We start from the raw sequence: 20,111 nt of genomic DNA on the forward strand, positions 1-20,111 counted from the left end.
ATGAAGGCTGCCATTGCTCCAGTTATTGCTTTCTCTTTCATTTCTGCCTAAATGTTCCAGTCTCCAAATGCACTGAATATTAATTTCAGGTTGCAATCATTTTATCCTTTTAAACTCACATTTCTTTCTTAAATGCAACTGTAAACTTGTATTTTAGATTTTGTTTTGCTTGTTAAGTCCTTAAAGATGATGCTGAACAATTAAAATCCAATTTAGACTGGCAAAATACTTCAATAATATAAAATGGTATTGTTTTATGGTCAAGTCCTGACCATACAGAGAAGTTGTTTCAGGGAAAACAAACAATTTTTGCTTGGATTCCAAGACTATTTTATTTGGTATTGAGGGAGATTGAATTATCTAGATTGTCTCCAATAAAGAGGATTCTCACTTTCTGAAAATATTAAAGCACATGAACTCTTGAATATATTATTAACAATTTATTTGTAGAGAATAAAGATACAAATGCATATTACCAGTTAGTGCATGGTGCTTATTATTTCTTCTCTGAAGAATGGGGAAGGTCATTGTGAGGTTTGGGGAGGTTAGGGAGAGAATCACTTGTTCAGGCATGTTTAATAAGGCTCTGGGAAGGGCAAGAATGGGAGAAGGGAGTCCCATGAACTTGCAGCTGGGAGAGATTTGTGGTCCACCCCTTGTCTTTTCTAGGGAGCAGGGGCACAGTTTTGCATATCCATTTTCAGGGAATGAGATGGCATAATGGCTAAGAGCACAGGGTCTTCAGGCAGACAAAGCTGGCTTCAAGAGCCAGCTCTATCATTTGCCAGTTGTATGAACTTTCATAAATAATTTCACTGAGCATTGGTTTCTTCATCTGTTAGATAGGGACAATAATGATACCTTTCTTTCAGGGTTCCACTGAAGATCAAGGGAGAGAATATTTGGCACAAGGCCAGGCACAAGTTACACTAAATAAATGTTTAGTATTGTTATGATTCTTTTAGTATTATATTGCTTTATTATTATTATCATCAAATTTTATAATCTAATAATGTAGTTTAGTTGAAGAATAAGAATTTTATTTCTTCCTCCAAGTAGTCATGTGATCCTTGACTTTACCCTCCACCTTAAGATGGGATGGGCTTAGTTTCTCTTATGCATTTTTTTCATCCTATTTGCTGGAATTTAAGGAGAATAAACCTTTCTGTTCCATTCCATTCCCAATCTTTTTTCTCATCCACTTAAATGCAATAAAACTCTGCTTGAGGTAGATTTCATAAGCCATATGACAGCAGAGAAAAGTGGTTGCTTGCTCTTTCCATTTGAAATGTGGATGTGGGCACAGTGGAATTCTGTTGGAAGAGATAGTGTTCTAGAACTCTCAGGAGCCTGACTTCTTAGGTTTGAAGGACTCGGTGCTCCGAGTCTTTGCAGGGGTGATTTTTGTTTTGAAGCCTGATTTGGTCTGGTGATTGGGGACTCCCAGATGTCTGTGTGACTTGCTGGGTGCTTTTTCCTCCGTGGTTACCCAGACTGCTAGAAGGTGAAAGGAACACTATGTCAGTCCTTTTTGGCCTTTGTCAGCTGCAAGGAAGCAGAGAGAAGTGAATGTCAGCCTCTGGCTGACACTGAGAGGTAAGGAGGAAACAGAAGCTTGCCAACAAACCCTGGCAAGGTCAGTACTAGAGCTGCAGGGTTGAAATCAGAGTGTGTCTGTGATCTTTCTGGCTCAAATGATCTGTTATTGTGCCTGCACTTCAATAATCCAAGTTTGTGAATGTATCTTTAATTTACAGAGTTCTTTCTTATATACCAACTAGTATGGTCCTCATAGCAGCCTCATCCGGGAGGCCAGGGGCAGTCTCAGCCTATTTTACAGAGAAGAAAATGGAAGCTTTCTTTCATAGATTTTCCTAGGCCACGGGGATGTGTGAACTAGGACGTATTTCCTGACTCCAGGTTCCACTGTTCAGAGTGTTTTGGGCTCTGCTGAACTTTCCTAGGTAAAGACAGTGCTATGGCTAGTGGCCTAGTGAGAGAATCTCTAGGCGCTGAATTACTTCTGCTATTCTGCATGCATTTCTAAAATTCCTTTAGTTTGGATTAATCAACTAGAGGTTGGTACCTCCCTAAGCCCTCTCTTACAAATGCAAAGAAACCTTAGAAGAGTAGGTCAATTGTAAATGGTAACTCAATTAACATCCCTCTTGGAAACCAGATAAGATCAAGGTAGTTAGGGATGTAGTGTTTGTGGCAGATTGGGAGAGGAAACCTCTGGAATTTAATGTGCTGTCTGAGAAGGTAGGGCCTGGGAGGGTATACTGTTTTTTTTTCTTGCTGTGTTAAAAATTTCCACAGAGTCAGTTGCTAAAAAAAAAAAAAACACATTATCTCTGTTTCCATGGATCAGGAGTCTGGGTACATGTTATCTGCTTTCTCTGCTCAGGGTCTCATAAAACTGCAGTCAGAATCCTGGCTCTACTGTGTTCCTTTCTGGAACTGGAAATCCTTTTCCAAGCTCACATGGTTATTAGCAGAATTCAGTTCCTTGTGGTTGATGGACTGAGTTCCTCAGCAACTAGATGCCAATTGCAGCTCCCCACCACGTTGTCCTATGGCCATAGGCAGATCACAGCAAAGCAACCAGCTTTTTCAAGGCCAGGTGCCCCTTCTCTCTAGTTTCTGAGATGGAATTGTGTCTTGTGTAATATAATTGTGGAGGTGACATTTTGAGACTTCATCTGGAAATCCAGACCATTAGGAAAAGCTGGGCTTTCATTCTAATTGGAAAGCAGCTAATGGGAACTGAGTAGTGGCTGCCCCCTTGGACCAGGAAGGTTTCTTTAGTTTTTAAAAATCCTTGTCTTCCACTGATGCCTTATATGCATTCCTACCTGACTTGCTTTAATTGTTACTGTGCCCATTTGTCTATATCGGGCATTTGAGTTTGGGACCCAAGATTACATTTTGGAAGAAATGGAGGAAATGTATGGCCCTAGAAAATAGAATAAAAATGCTCTGATTGAGGAAACATGATGAGCTAAGGCAATTATGGCCCATATCCTCCCCTATATGTAATTATAATATACAAGAAGGTAGGATTGAAAAGAACTGAGTTCTAATACTCTCTCTGCACTCAAATGCAAATAATTGGCCCTGGAATTTATTTTCTCTGATCCTCAGTTTCTCAATTGGGATGCTTCCCCTCCCTGAGGTTCTGATTCAAATATGTTTGGGTTGGGGGCCTTGGAATCTGTAATTTTGACAAATTCCCAAGGTGATTCTTAGTGACCAGCAAACCTGGACGTTAACCAGCAGCTACCGATATAGACGTAAGAACCAGCTCTTGGAGGACAATAACAATTGGAGCTCATCTAAACAATCAAAAATTCAAGGGGATATTTCAGTTTTAGCAGGAATATTCTCAGGGAGAAAATATTATGAAGTTGAGAATCTGAAAACCTGAATTAGAAACCAAACCATCTAGATTGGACTGTCACAGCAGGGTAGGTGAAGTGTGTATGTAGTACACTGACCCCCTTACTACCACCATCACCTCCTTCCCAGTCACTAGCTCTTGGCTTCCTACAATTCATAAACAGGATGGTTAGGGTCATTCAGGTTCTGAGCAGGCCGTAGCTGCAGGTAGGCTCAATGAAGGGGCTGACAACTTGTGTCTTGTATCTCAAAGCAATTTGTAAGTTGCTGATGGAGTAGGACTATCCTTATACTGAGTATAATGCAGTTAGTGCTGATTGACTAGGTGAATCAGAAAGAAGTGAGCATTCACTGTCATTATGAACACTTGCCCAGGTTTGGTGCTTGGTGCCACTTGCATGTACTCTCTCACTCTCAGCCTCCCCAGGAACATGGCCAGAAGCCTTCCTGACTCCTGGCATGCTCTACTGAGCTGAGAGCCATCTTTGGAGAACTGATAGTTAATGAGGGGCCTGATGTGTAGAAAATATTTTATTTCCATGCAAAAGCAAATTAAATGCCTCCAATGTCTTGTTTTAAAATTAAAACTATCATTTTTCTTTGAGAAAAAGATCCTTTGGATTTCTGAATTTCAAATTCTGGAGCACATTTTTCTAATCAAGGGGAATTTCTAGTGACTTAGAAGTGCAGAAATCCTTACTGTAGGCAAACTTGAATTTTAACAGTACATTATCCTGTTTGAAAGTTTAAAAAAAAATGGTATGTGGTCTAATAACGTATGATGATTTTTCATGATGGTTAAAAAAAAACAAAATTTATCAATTAATAATCAACATTAATATTGCACAGTCTACTCTTGGTCAATCAGGCCTCAAGAAATCTCTAAAAATAAAAGGACATATCAGGCAAAGAAGGACACACAAGTTTTAGGAAGTAGGGCTTAGGGTAAGATGTTTCTTTCCCTACCAGGACACTTGCTGAAATACAGTTTGGCAATTAACTCACATATTTTTCGCCCTATATCTTTGTAATACACAACATTGGTTTGGTTTAATGACACAAGAAAGCATTGAAATATTTCAAAGCTGATAGTCCTGGTAAAAACTTAACTTGTACCAAAGTAATTTTTTTATTTATGGGCTTCGGGGGCATTTATGGTGCTCTACAAAGCACAGAAAAGACAAGTTTATGCTCTGGGCCTTCTGAGAGTGCTTAGCATTTAGATAGCAGTGACAGGTACCAGCTGAGTGACTTTGTGAGTTATTAGGAAAGATGGCCTCCTGGTAGGGATGATGGGCTGCACTGCTTGGGGGAAGAAGATTATATAGGATATGGTCACCAGTCACTGCATTTGAAGCCACTTTTCTAGAAGTGGTGATGGACCTTTAAGGGACAGAAGGATTGCAGAAGATACAAAAGAGCAAGAAAGCCATTTGATATAAGGGAAACAGTAAGACCAAGGCACAGTGGTGTTCTTATCTATTGTGTTCAAGGGACATATTTTGGGGGCTAGAGGCTGAGTGTTAGGGGGGATCTGGAAGATGAAGAATCTGGGCAGGTAGTCTGGGAATAAAGCAGATAAAAATATAGAGTTTTCTATGGAAGTTTCTGAGTGAAAGAATGGTGTAGTAGTAATAATTTTTTTTTTGAATAATTACTGTACCAGCTTCTCCATCTCTTGACTCACACCAACTCTGTTTTTATTTTATTTTATTTTATTATTTTAGAGAGAGAGAGAAAGAGAGCATTTTTTTAATATTTATTTTTTAGCGGACACAACATCTTTGTTTGTATGTGGTGCTGAGGATCGAACCTGGGCCGCACGCATGCCAGGCGAGTGTGCTACCGCTTGAGCCACATCCCCAGCCCCCAACTCTGTTTTTAGTATCTTTTTTTATGGATGTGGAAATGACCAAGGTAGGATTTGAACACAGTCTTTTCACCTCTACAGCAAATGCACTTACTCACTAGGTGGGCCAGTACTCCTCAGCATGGTAGATGGTTTTTTAAGGGAGATTAGTCTGGTGATGATACTCTGGGAAGGAAGAAAAGCCTAGTGTTGGGAAATCCAATTAGGAGGTGATGGCATAATTCTAGACATCCTAGACACCATGCTTAGTGTTGCTTCCTGCCTCTCCATCACTGGATTTCATCCATTCTCACAGACGATGCTAAATCTAGTCTCCATCAACTTTTGCCCCTTACTCTGCTTACCTCCAGTGCAGCCAGAAAGTCTTTGTAAAGAACAAATCTGATCATGGTACTCTTTTAATTAAACCCTCTGTGTAAAATCCACACCCTTGGGTTACAGAGTTTTTCATGAGCTAGCTCTTGTTTTCCTTTCTGGTCTCATGTCCAGATACCTCTTTCCTTCCTTCCTTTCTTCCTCCCAGGGTTGCAAGGCAAAGGCTTTATTTATTTATTTGTTTGTTTGTTTATTTGTTTATTTATTTATGGTGCTGAGGATTGAACCCAGTATATCACATGATAGGCAAGCTCTATCACTGAGCTACAGTCATAGCCCCTCACCATTTTTTTGACCAATGGTTCACCTACCAGTTGTACATTAGAATCACCTGATATCCAGTTCCCACCTCTGTTATCACAAACTTGGGGACAGGGGCAGGCAGAGAAGACTTAAAAAAAAAAAAGTCTTCTTAGCTGATTCCAATGTCTACTTCACAGACAGACTGGACAGACTCTACTCTCTGAAAGAACCTGCTTTCTTCCCTTGTCTAAGTGTTATGCTCGAATTTGGGACCCCCAAAAGACCACCAGAGACCAAGATTGATGTAAACAGCAAAGATGTGTTTATTGCGAGCTAGCTTGGTCCTCCGCACGCAACACAGCGACTGGTGATGCTGAGAGTCCCCGAGCCCAGGGTTTGCAGCAGTTTTATACATTCTTTGGAGAAAGCAAGGACCCCCACATACATCATAGCATCTCTTAGCAAATCATCACACATTGCAGGAAAATCAAATAACAACTCTAAAACATGATTAGCACATTCACTGGCGGGAACAAGTTGGGTAGGGGTGATTGGTTACTACAAAAGTGGGATTCATTTGAACTGATTGGTTTAAGCCAAGAGGGGTGTTGGTGCTGAACTACATGGTTTCCCAACACATTATCAACCACCATAAACTACTGGGAGGGTCATCTGGCATCCCAGGTATTTCCCTGTCTCATGCTGATTCGTGGCTGCTAGGGGGTTACTATGGGTCTCCACCTAGCCTGACTGAGTCAGGGACACCTGGAGCAGCAGATCTCTCCTGTTATTTGTAGATTAACCACTTAGCAGGGTGGGAATGTGCCTAGGAGTGCTCTGTGGGTCTTTCCAATGATAAAGGTCATGTCCCCTCCTTGGACAGGCTTTGCTCCTTGATAGAGGCTGGTTTTTCATAAGCCTTTGCACATGCCGCTCTTTCTGCAGGGAGCACCTTTCTTGTGTCCTGTTTCACTTGGTTGACTCCTATGATCTTTGGATTCTGCTTATCACTTTCTTGCTAGTGTCTAGATGGGTGCACGTATAGACTCCCAATAGATATTTGTTGAATCATTGAAAAATCTTGGTTAGATGATTAAATAATGCCCTCTCCATCAAGAATAGTGATGTCCTAGAATGGAAAGTTATACTTCACATATATATGATATGTCAGGATACATTCTACTGTCATATATAACTAAAAAAGAACAAATTTAAAAAGTAATTAAAAAAACTAACCAAATGTGGCCTTCAACAACAACAACAAAAAGAGTCCTAATGTTCTGATCCCCAGAACATGTGAATATGTGGGCTAATGTGGCAAAGGGATATTGCAGATATGTTCAGGTTAAGGATCTAGAGTGGGGAGACTATCTTGGATTGTCCAGGCAGTCCCAAAGTAATCACCAGTCTTCCTTTTCATAAAAAAGAGGCAATGGCATTAGAATAAGGAAAATGATGTTAGGACAGAAGCAGTGGTCAGAGAGGTAGTGCTGCACCACTGGCTTTGAAGCTAAGAGGAAGGAGCCATGAACCAAGGGATGCAGGCAGTCCCTTGGAGCCAGGAAAGGAGAGGAGGACATTGTCCTTTAGAATCTCTGAAGGTATCATTGCCCTGGCAACAATCTTGACTTTGACCCAGTAAACCCTGCTTCAGACTTCTGACCTATATACAGAAAGGTAAGAAAATAAATCTATAATAATTGAGATTGATTTAAATGATTAAATTTGTGATAATTTCTTAGAGCACAAGAGAAAACTAACACAGATGTCCTGCCTGAGCAACTTTTCCTGATCACTTCTTCTCTGAGGGGCAGGGTCAATACTTTTCCTGTTGATATCCATACACTTCAATGTCACTTTTCTGTGCCTTGGTTCCCCTGTGTGTAAGTACTTCCCTCAATGGGTTCATATAAGGATTAAATTACTTAATGAGTTAATATATACAAAGCCTTTAAAACAGTGTCTTTTATTTAGTAAGTGCTTGATAAATGTTAGCTGTTTTTATTACTAAAACACAATCCACTTATCACAACATTATAATTTTTTTCCCCTCTTTTTGTACTGAGATTGAACCCAGGGCCTCTTGCTACATCCCAGCCCTTTTAATTTTAATTTTATTTTGAAACAAGTTCTTCCTAATTTGCACAGGCTGACTTTGAACTTGCTATCATCCTGCCTCAGCCTCCCAAGTAGCTGGGAGTATAGGCAAGTGCTACCAGTCCTCCCCCTACCTTTGTATTTGCTGAATGAAGAAAGTGAGTGGGGCTGGGTGAGGTGGCTTTGGAGGCTAAGCCCAGAGGATTTCGAGTTGAAAACCAGCTTTAGCAACTTACTGAAGTCCTAAGCAACTTAATGAGAACTTGTCTCAAAATAAAAATATAAAAAGGGGCTGGGGATGTGGCTCAGTTAGGTGTCCCTGGGTTCAATCCATAGTACCAAAAATAAATAAATAAATAAATAAAGTGGAAATAGAGGGAATAGAGATTAAGAGATGGATGTGATTAAGAGATGTTTGATTTTAATACTTCTTTCACACCTATGGGCCTGATCCCAGGGCCTCAGCAATCATCCTTTCTGGAATTGATCTAGTAAACATTTTCCTCTTAATCCTGTCCTATTTAAAAAAAAAAAAAAAAAGGTTTGTTTCCTGGCTTCCATCCTGCAAATCCCCTTGGTTCTCAGCTCTTCTGGGACCTGGTTATGCTTACTGGTAGCTCCTGTTTCCAAGAACTCAGTCTCAGAGCCCTGAGCTCCTCTGCTGCCTTGGGAAGGGAATTCAGATCATTTTAAGGAAAAAGGAGAAAGATGATTCAGAAGTGGGTAGATGGTTTCAAGGCCACTGACTCAGTGACTGGCTAAGAGGAACAAACTGGAAAAGGTTCAGAGGCCCCTACTGTGGTGGCTTCCCCTTCCCTGGCTGGCCTTACAACCCTGGTGCTCTCCTCAACTGCCCCAAGTCTCAGTGTACCCTCCTGCCAAAGGGGCCATCATAGCACCTGCTTTACCAGAGTATCCTGAAGGTAAAAGAAAAAGTGGCCCTCTGGAATCCAGCACAATGCCCCATCCATGGGCAGGACCCTCTAAATGTCTCTGGCATTAGTTTGAGCAGGAATGGCAGTAAACAGACATTATATTATATTACCTATAACAGTGACTTTCAAACTTGGGTCTTAGGAGCACCTGCTTATACTCTTAATATTACTGAAGACCTCAGAAACCTTTTGTTTATATGTCTATCTAGTGATATTTGCCACATTATAAATTAAATCTGATAATCATAATGCACCAATGAAAAATGAAAACAAAAACAAAAGCAATAAATACCCACCAACCAGTTAAAAAAAAATTAAAACTCAAATATTTAAAAATATTTATTAAATCGTGCAAATGAAAGACCGAAGCAACCTTATTCTACTTGGGACTTCATTTTGCTCTGAAACTTCCTACTGCAGTCCTAAAGTCAGGAAAATACCACAGAAAGCTCTGTGGAAACAGTTCTCAGAAAAGCTGCAGATGGTGATAGCCTAAGATAGGCCAAGATATGGAAATGTCTGAAATTCCAGATGGCCCCCACCTAGTGTGGTGACCAATATCTAAACTAGAAGCCCTGAAGCTTGGAACGTACCCCCCCTTGCAACACCCTCACAGTTTAAACCAATCATTTTTAAGTGTATCAACCCCTTGAACTAACCAGTAATCTTTTCCAGATTCTTTCCCGCCACTTGATGCGCTAATCATGTTTTAGAGTTGTTTTATGATTTTCCCGTGGTGTGTGATGATTTGCTATGATGCTATGATGTATGTGAAGTCCCTGCCTTCCCCAAAGAGTGTATAAAACTGCTGCAAACCGAGCCAGCTCACAATAAACACCTCTTTGCTGCTTACATCGATCTGGGTCTCTGGTGGACTTTTGGGGGTCCCGAACTCGAGCATAATACAAAGAATAAAACCATTATATGTTAATATATCTTTTTTTTTTGAGAGAGAGAGTGAGAGAGAGAGAGAGAGAGAGAGAGAGAGAGAGAGAGAGAGAGAATTTTTTAATATTTATTTTTCAGTTTTTGGTGGACACGACATCTTCATTTTTTTATTTTTATGTAGTGCTGAGGATAGAACCCAGTGCCCCCCGCATGCCAGGTGAGCACACTACCGCTTGAGCCACATCTCCAGCCCCTTAATATATCTTTTTAAAAATAAAAAATAGCCTATTTTTCCAAAACAAGAATAATTAAAGTGGCATTACTTTACACTTTTGCAAATTTCTTTTTTTATATATTTTAAAAATTTGTTCTTTTTAGATACACATGACAGTAGAGTGTATTTTGACTTTAATGTCTGGCTTAATAGAAGGTAGCCAGGTGCCTATGTCTGCTTCTATGTTAGTCTGATGTGGTACCACATGTCAGGGAGTCTCTGTAAAAGTTCACCATACACTGGTGAGAGAATGAGGGTAATAAGACAAATAATATCTTAGTTTCATTACAAAATAGTTGGACCTCAATGACTGCCTGAAGGATACTCAGGCAGTTCCTAAAAGCCTACACTGGGCTTATCTGCCCCGACTGGAGAAACCTATTGACCTCACAACCAGCCTAACCAAAAGCAAGAGAGCAGCAAGTTTGATAAGTGACTCTTTGGGAAAGTTCCTTCTGGCTTGGAGAGCCAGGGACATACCCATTCCCTGGCAACCTATTCCTAATACTCCCTTTGTGTTAGTCAGCTGCTGATCACTGCTGTGACAAATACCCAAGAAAACCAACTTAGAGGAGGAAAAGTTTATTTTGTCTCATGCTTTTAGAAGTGTTAGTTCAAGGTCAGCAGCATTGCTTTGGGCCTGAAGTGAGGCAGAACATCATGGCCTGTTGTGTTGCGAAGCTGTAATGCCAGACTCATGGGACCCCACTAGACCTCCAGGAGCTGAATCCGATGCAATCACATAAGAGTCTTTATTTCAAGCTCTAGCCTGGACTCAAAAACTTTTTGACTCAGCTGTCCCGAAGAGTGAGTTCTGGTCCTTTGTTCAGTGAGGATTTATAGTTTTTTTGCAGGATACTCTGTGTATCAAAACATCACACAGCAAATCATTTCACACCACAGGAAAATCAAACAACAACTCTTAACATTGATTAGCACATTCACTGGCGGGAACAAGTTGGGTAAGGGTGTTTGGACAGTACAAGAGGGGGATTTGTTTGAACTGTTTATGGTAGTTGATAACAAGTTTCCCAACTTGTTATCAACTACCATAAACTACTGTGGGGTCATCTGACATTCCAGGTATTTTCCCTGTCTCATGCTGATTGGTGGTTGCTAGGGGGTTGCTATGGGTCCTCACCTAGCCTAACTGAGTCAGGGACACCTGGCGCTGCAGATGTCTCCTATTATTTATAGACAAATGACTCAGCAGGGTGCTTATCTGCCTATGGTTTTTCCTGTGGGTTTTTCCAAGGACAGGGGTTACACCCCCTTCCTTCGGACAGGCCTTGCTCTGAGGTAGAGGCTGGTTTCTCAAAAATGGAGTTACATCAGTTTCTCAAAGCAAAGCTGCTAACTTTATAGAAATAGAGAAAAAGAAAGGGGCTGGGAGATCAAACATGGTTCCCAAGTGCATGCTTCCTGAAAGGAAAGCGAGGAACCGGGAGACAGGTGATGGGCAACAGAGACCAGGCAGAGATACACAAGAGAGTTTATTTATCAGAGATGACAAATAAAATCCATCTCTACATAGACAAAACAAACTTGGGGTTTGAGACTTTTATGGAGAAGGCTCTGGGATTAGAGCAGGGTGGGCCCTAACGTGGAGGGTGGGGTTGGTATGAAGGAGTGGTGAGCCTTTCTCTGAAAGGCCCTTGGGCGGGAAAGCCTTAAAATGGCTGTTTTCACTTAAGATGGCCATTCATATGCTAAGCAAGTACCTTACACTTCCAATTACCGACTCCCTTATCTAGGCCCTATCTCCTATAGTGCATGCCACCTCCCAGTAGTCTAATTATCTGTCAATGAATTAATTCTTTGATAAAGTAAGAGCTGCCCGGAGCCATCCTGGGGCTGTGAGTGTACTACTGCTCATCAGAGCCTAATGAATAGGAGGATCTGGTGTCTGGAAACTTCCAGTGGACATTTCCTCTGTGTAAGACTGCCCAGACACATTGTAAGCCCTATTCAGCTCTGCCTGGTCCCACACAGCACCAGAGATGGGGTGACCTGCTGCATTCACACAGCCCCTCTGAGATGGGTATGACCTGCTAAGATGCCAGTCAACCTACTGACTGGAAGACATCAGGAAGCAGCAAGACTCCATCCCTGAAATCTTATCCCTGCCTTTGATGTATCCACTTAAATAAGCCACAGGAGACATTTTCTAATTGTCCAGCTCCAGCTCCTGTGTGGGCTGGATCTATTAGGTGCTCCATCCTTTAAACCTAATTCTGACTTTGTCTTTTGTTCTTCACTAATTATTCTAGATTTTAATTTCTTAGGTGGCTTACACCCTCCTGAGCAGGAAGAAAAACCTCCCTAATCAGGCGCTGGCCGCCTCCCCATAATAAAGAGCCTTCATGGTCCAATTCCTTCTCAAAATTCCTACCTCTGAACATTGCTATGTTGGGGACTAAGCCTTCAACACATGAGTCTTTGTGGACACTTCATATCCAAAGCATAGTATACCTCTTGCTTCCTTTCCAATCAGTTTGTTAAATGGTTTGAATGTGTCCCCCAAACACATGAGTGTTGAGGTAATCTCCAGTACAACAGTGTTGAGAGGCAGAACTTTTAAGGTGGTTAGGTCATAAATGGATTAATGCTCTTATCATTATGGGAGTGGGTTAATTAGCATAAGAGTGTCTAGGATTCTTATAAACTTCTTTCTCTCTCTATGACATGTTATGATGCAGCCAGAAGACACCCATTCTGAGACTTCCCAGCCTCCAGAGGCATGAGACAAACTTTTATATTTTATAAATTCCAAAATCTTAAATATTCTGTTATGGCAACACAAAACAGACCAAGGCAGGGACTGTTAATTTCTGAGCCAATCAAGGTTGGTTAGGGGTAGAATACCTATCTGGTAAGGACAGTCTGGATTTGTGTTTCTGTGGATAGATGGTCTGGGAATTTGGGGCCAGGAGATATGGGGCATTAAAACTGCCAGCCCAAATCTCTGAATTGGAACAACTTTCGATACTGAGCTTTAGAGTCATCCCTCACTGATTTTTTGCTAGGCCTACTTTTACTTCTTATTATACAGCTCTACTGTTTCTGACCTGAGTGAGAAAGGCCACTGTCTGGCCAAGCTTCTCAGAGGCTGCCAAAGGTACGCAGCCTCTGGTGGCTCTAGCATTTCCTGATAGGCAGGGCTCAGGGGTGCTGATTTATTGGGACAGAAGGATGGCATATATCTGACATTATACATTTGACATACATTTCTGTGGAACAGGGTGGGACTGAATGAGTGATGGAGGTTGGGCTATGACTCACCCACCCCCAGTTCCCCTGCCCAACTCACAAGGGTGAATTCCCCTTCTTCCCCTCTCAGTATCTTAAATGAGCACTTAGATGAGATTAACATTATAGAGCAAAAGGAAAGGTAAGAATTTCAAGTATTCTCTAGGAGTCTTTTAAGTATTCACTGAAGTATGTGTTGGTTCTTATATTCATTGGAACATAAGTCCAGAACATTCCAAATTATATTACAAGTTTTTAACAATAATTTATAACATATAGAAAAAACACTGCTTATTTAACTCAAGTGCTCTCATTTTTAGATATTTCAGTCCTTATTACATTGATATATAGCTGTAGATTATGGGTTATCTTACTATTCTTGCTAATTATATTCACATTTCTCTAGAATCCTACCCAGTAGTCACCCCTCCCCCCCCCCCCTTTTTTAAAAACTTTATTGGAGAGAGGCTCTTGCTCTATTGTTGAGGCTGACCTTGAACTTTTGGTCTTCCTGCCTCAGCCTCCTGAATGACTAGAATTACATGTATGTGCCACTGTGCTCTGCTGCTCACTTATTTTTAATACCTTATTATATTCCATTGAGTGAATGTTAATGGAGAACAGAAAGTGTGTTCTGAGTTCTGATTCGGGGAGAACTTGAAGATATCAGAAGTTTGATTAAAAAAATGAAAGGTGACAGCTGGGGATGGTGATGCTCTTCTATAATCCCAGTGGCTCTGCGGCCTGAGGCAGGAGGATCTCAAGTTCAAAGCCAGCCTCAGCAATTTAGCATGGCCCCAAGCAACATAGTAAGACTCTGTTTCAAAATAAAAAATAAAAAGGGCTGGGGATGTGGCTCAGTGGTTAAGCACCTCTGGGTTCAATCCTTGGTATATTGACAGTAGAATCTAGACCGAATAAAGACTAACTAAATGATGGTTGTTATTATCTATAACCTTTTCTTCACCTTTCTTCTTCTAAAAGACCCATCCATTTAATGAAAATCTGGGCTTCTGTAGTGACCCCTGTCATCTGTTTAGCATTTAGAGACAAAGTTGACAACTGGATCTCAGGCTGACAGAGCTAAGCAGCTTCATTTTCACATTGGGAGAGCAGCTCAGTGAACTTCCTCTGCCTACTTTATCATGTGAGTAACTTCTGGAGTAGGAAATGTGGGGTGTGGGCCAGAGAAGGGTCACTGAAATAAGTCACTTGGAGAAGTGCTGGGGCCATTCATTAATGCTACAACAGGTGATTTTAGAGCACCACTTTTTTTTCCCCTATCAATTCAGCACGAGACGCTTAGGGCTGCTAGGCCTTAAAGATGCAGATGAATTGATATTTTCTGCTCTGAAGTTCCTGAATGTGCAGAGAAGAAGATGATAGATTGAGAAAGAGTAAATGGGGAGAATGCTCAATGTTCACTCTGGGAGGTCAGGAAGGAGCCAAACCCACCTTGGACTGATGTTGGAGCTAACATAGAGTTTCTTCCAGGAATCACTCAGTGTTTTAGGTAATAACATCAGAAAAGATACTCAGGAACCAGGTCATGGAGGGCATTGTGTGCTGTAGTAAGGTGGATCTCCCTATCCATTCACTTTAACAGGCAGTGCAAGAAGTTGAAGGTTCAAAGGGACAGAAGCAATGGGCAATGAAGGATCATGCCCTTCCTCCCTCACATTGCCCTTTGTTTCTTTTTTTCATGCCCCCCAAAATTTTTATCCCTCAACAGCATACGGATCTAGTTAGGGAAGAGAAGGAGAAATGAGACAGGAGAAAGAAATTCCAAATAATGACAGTGGAGAGGAAAAGGGTGTTTGGGGAGCCAACTGGCTGATGCAGTCATTTGTATTTAAGAGATGGATGCAATTTAGGCATCTGAAAGCCAGAGGTTGTCATAGAAAATAAATTTCCCATGCCACACAGCAATTCATCAGCCCTGAACTTCACCTGCTAGTTATTTATGAGTTTGTAGAACTTGAATAAATGCCAGGCAAGTTTTTTTAATGTTTGTTTTTTCAGTTGTAAGTTTATTTTACAATATTTTTTCCTAAGACCAAATTATAAGTTAGATCCTCACAATAAAAGGTGAAGAGTACTGATGTTTTGGGGTAAGTAAGACAGTTGTTCTGATAACCCCCAATCATCAGCCAACTCTTCTTGCAACTATGAGGCAATTAAACAAAGCAGGGTAGTGTTTTTTACTTGTGAAATATGAATGTGTGTAGATTTAGCCGATGGCATCTTGACATATCAACTTTGTGAGGCAGTTCAGTGAAGTTAAAAAATATGTAAAGTTCCAAAAAAACATTGAGCTTGATTTAAATACTTTTAATTATGGAATATTAGCCAAGGATAAAGTACTTTACTCTGTGTATCTGATGACCATGATTTTGCAACATCTGATAGAACAAATTGATTTCTTTAGCATTTTTTTGATAAGTCATTTGGATATGCCTCTTAAAAGTTATATGAAGACTTCTTAGTGGAACAACTATGATTTAAGAGTGATAAAGATTTCAACTCTAAGAATAAACCACATGGTGTTTCAAATCCAACACTGTATAAAGGATCCTAGATGTCATGGTAGAATTTAGTTTTGGAACAGGAAATGGAAATTAAAATCGACTGGAAAAGTCTAGTAAGAGATCATTCAAAAGCCTCGTATTAGAAACTCTTTAAAAAGGAAAATAACATGAACAGTGATTTCATCAAAATGAGGTGTAAAAAATAAACAGATGGGGACCTTGCAGGAAAAAAATAATTGTTATAGCGAATCTGTTTCCCTTCCAAATAATTTCCCCAAATAATCAAACCTGTAAAAATTACGTAATGTGCAATTAGTAATGTTTAATTGAATCTCCTTTAGCCTTTCTTTTTCTTCTTTTTGGATCTGTACCTGTGGCCATTCATTTGGAATTAGACACGTGTTTCTCAAAGCCATAGGGAGAAAGCAGGGATACTCGGGCAACAGCCACTAGCAACTGGGCTTATGTTCAGATATGTGGAAGGGATACTTGGCTTCTTAGGCTCTGACAGGAAGATGATGTACTCTTTGTGTGACATGGAGTGGGATGGTCCAGAGCAGTTGCTGGTACCAGAGGAAGTCACAGAGGACCTCCTTCCTGCTTCTCCACAGTGGGCTCAGCTGGACAACCAGGCATTGTGTTTATGCTCCAGACAAGAAAACATGGGAGATGAGGAGCAAAAGTGAAGGTCAGAGTCCTGTAGACCTGATACCCTTTAAAATGCTTTCCTGGAGGCCAGGTGTAGTGGCACATGCCAGTAATCCCAGTGGCTCTGGAGGCTGAGACAGGAGGATCGTGAGTTCAAAGCCAGCCTTAGCAATAGTGAGGCGCTAAGCAACTCAGTGAGACCCTGTCTTTAAATAAAATACAAAATAGGGCTGGGGATATGGCTTAGTGGTTGAGTGCCCCTGACTTCAATCCTTGGTACACCGCCCTCCCCAATAAATAAATAAATAAATAAATAAATAAATAAATAAAATGCTTTCCTGGAAGAGCCACCCTGACTTGTGCCTACATTTCATCAGCCAGCATGAATTTCATGGCTGCCTCTAACCAAGGGAGGGGAGGGGTTGAACTGAAAGCTTTATCATTGCAAATGGAATAGAATTTTCTTGGTAAGGAAGAAGGGGAGGATGCTTCTGTTCTTGATTGAAAATATTTACTTTATCCTGTTTGCCATTAAATGGAAGTTAGATGTTCATTGCAAGATGATTGTGAGATGCTTACACAGGCCTTCTGCTTCTCATTTTTGTTCTGTAAAGCACGAACCACGGCCATGACATCCAGCATAGGCACTGGGTGGACGAGAGGCTACACAAGACAATGAGGCGCAATGAGTGGGTTCCCAAATCACACTGCCTGAGTCCTCTTCCTGGCTGCCATTTATTAGCTGTGTAACCAAGGGTATGTGTCCCACTTGTTCTGTCTGTCAAGGGGGGTGATTGTACAAACTACAGGCACTGATGTGAAGAGTAATTGAGTTAATATATAAAAAGAGATTAGAAAGAGCTGGGCACATAATAAAACACTCCACGGAAGTTAGCTATGATTATATAGTATTTTCCAATTATTTATTTAAAAACAAATGAATAATCAGGGATTAGTCCAAAAGTACAGGCTTGCTTTCTACCACACCTAAGTTCATGAGGGTTTTCTTCACTGCCGTCTTCTTTTCCTTCTCCTCACCCTCTTCTTTAAAAAACATATTTTGGCTGGGCACTGTGGCACATGCCTGTAATATCCCAGTGACTCAGAGGCTGAGACAGGATTGCAAGTTCAAAACCTAAATAACTTACTGAGAACCTGTCTCAAAATTAAATATAAAGCATTGGGGATGTGGCTCAGTGGTTAAACACCCTTGGATTTAATCCCCAGTAGCAAAAACAAACAAATAAACAAATAATACCATATTTCTCCCGAGTCTGCTTTGACATTATTCTCTGGTTCAGAAAAGAACTCCTAAGGGAGTTCTTTAGGGAACAGCTTAGTGGCTTTGGTGCCTGGGAGAAGGAGCCTAGCAGCTGAATGCCATGAACCACTGGGATGAGATAGGCTCTTGATGTGGGTGCCAATCACAGCAAAGTGATTGGCAGGATAGATGTTAATTTCAGCTGTCACCCATTTCTAATCCTGGACTCTCCCCAAGACTCTTGACTCAACCCTGCAGTGGTTTGAAATGGATTTTATTAGGCTTTTATTACATCTTTATATCTATTTTTTCTTCTTGGGATCTAAAGTACACAAGACAGTACCACATGCTTGGACAATATTCTGTTCAAGACCTCTTCTAATGTTCAGCTCTCTCTCTTGCTCTCTAATGCAGTAAATCCAAGAGTGAGGTCAGAGTTTCAGAGGCCCAACTAGCTTGCTAAGTGATGAAGCATTGAGGCTATTTTGTGTTGTTTCCCTTCTTATATTTCTTCCTGAAGTAGAATTATAAGTAGGATGCTCTATAATCTATGGTCAAAAAATAGAATAATCAGGCAAATGATTCTATGATAATGTCAATTATAAACGTAAGATATTAATAATACATAGAGTCAAGAATTCAGCTGAAAGATAACAAAAGACAAAGGCACCATATGTCTTGTCTCCTCATTTTTCAGTTCTTTTTTCCTAAAGGGTCTCTCTCTAGAGTGGTAACAGGATTTTAAAAGTGAGTAAAACTTTTGCCCAAAAAACTCACTTGCTGATTTTTATTTTGAATAATTTTGTGACTTCCAAAACCCCGTTTTCTCTTATACTTTTTGAAAACATAAAAGAAACAAAAATCCACACTAATAAACACATCAGAATGTCTTTAAAGCCTTTTATTTTCCTAACTGGAGAAATTTCTGGAGTGATAAAGGAAAATAGTACTGCATTTGTATCTAAATATACTTTCTTGCTTTTGCTCTACTTCAATGAAAGTGTTTCTAAGATTCTTGTGTAGAGTTGATCTTCCTTTGTTAAGGATACTGTTTTTCAGAATAAGTTTTAAGAAATATTCTTTTTTAAAAAATCTATTTTTTCTTTTTAGTTATAAAGAAAAATGCTCTGTAAAATGTTTACTACCTTGAGCTTCCACACTCCTGTTGAGGGTTCTATTCCCTCTGAACTTCCGGTGGGTGATGTGTTGGCAGCATGTCTGGTGCTGAGGACGTGCGTTTTATTTTATTTCAGAAAAGCATTTAGCTCATTCTCTCTCTCCTCTCCCTGCATAGAGAGAAATGTAAACAGTGATAGACTAAGCTCTTCACAAGTCTTTCCCTGATTTTTTTAACCTTCCACAGAGTTCAAATACATGTAAGAAGAAATGATCTTATTTAACAATAAGCAATAACTATTATGACAAGAACTAGAAAAAGTTTTGTGAGATACTAAAATCACCAGGTAAGTGATTTGAACTTTCAAATCTGTTAAAACTTCCCACCCTGTTGGACAGTGGATGAACCTTCATCTCTGTGACTACAGAAAGTCCCTTGTGACCCTCACGATATGTGAACTTAGAGAGCATTTTTCATTTAAGCAAGACTCCTCAACCCAGCATTACCAATTCTTTATGGCAAGGGGCTGTCGTGTGCATTATAGGATGTTCAGTGGCATCCCTAGCCTCTACCTGACAGGTGCCAGTAGCACCCTGCCTCAGTGTGACAACAGAAAACATCCAGAGATGGCCAAATGTCCCTGGGGCAATATGGTCCCCAGCTGGGAACCACAGGCTCACCGTCATTTTCAGTCCAGAAGTATAGTGACAGGTTCTCTACAAAGCACAAAGTGGCTGGAGGATGTCAGGGATTAGAAATCCCAACTGCTGATGTGGCAGTTCAGGGACACTTTACACACACCCAGTCTGTCATAAAGTGGGATCAGGGGTCAGCTTCCCAGTACTGGCCTCAGTCTGCCTAATTGACTGGTCCAGCAAATCCTGGGAAAGTGAAGGAACAAAACTGAGCATCTCCCTGACCAGTCCAGGATGCTCATGATACATTGTGGACTGTTTCCTGGGGATATTCTAATTGTGTAGGAGAGGGAAAAAATACCTCTTCCTCTACTCATTTGAGGTTCATGGCTGAGGCCCTCATGATTTACAAGAGCAGAGCATACATATTCATCTAATATAAGTTTTAATGTGAAACAAGAGCCTTTGTAAGGAAATTAAGACCTCTAAGAAATGAACAAATCTGAGTGTTTTTATTCTAGGTTTGATGAAGAGTAAAAAGCCATGGGAAAACATCAGAGGGCCCAAAGGCCTGGTGGTGAGAGTCTGGGAA

General features: G+C 40.6%; 1 long non-coding RNA gene across 1 annotated transcript in view; it reads left to right on the forward strand.

Annotated features, from left to right (window-relative positions):
• The first annotated feature begins 1,508 nt into the window (after positions 1-1,508).
• The window catches only part of LOC139707705 (uncharacterized), a 115,989-nt gene continuing 97,386 nt past the window's right edge, over positions 1,509-20,111 (forward strand). The window contains exon 1 of the long non-coding RNA XR_011709166.1: positions 1,509-1,596. This is a non-coding gene — a long non-coding RNA (uncharacterized lncRNA). The remainder of the gene's footprint in view (positions 1,597-20,111) is intronic.

This window comes from Marmota flaviventris, chromosome 11 (assembly GCF_047511675.1).
Source record: "Marmota flaviventris isolate mMarFla1 chromosome 11, mMarFla1.hap1, whole genome shotgun sequence".
Classification (NCBI taxonomy): domain Eukaryota; kingdom Metazoa; phylum Chordata; class Mammalia; order Rodentia; family Sciuridae; genus Marmota; species Marmota flaviventris.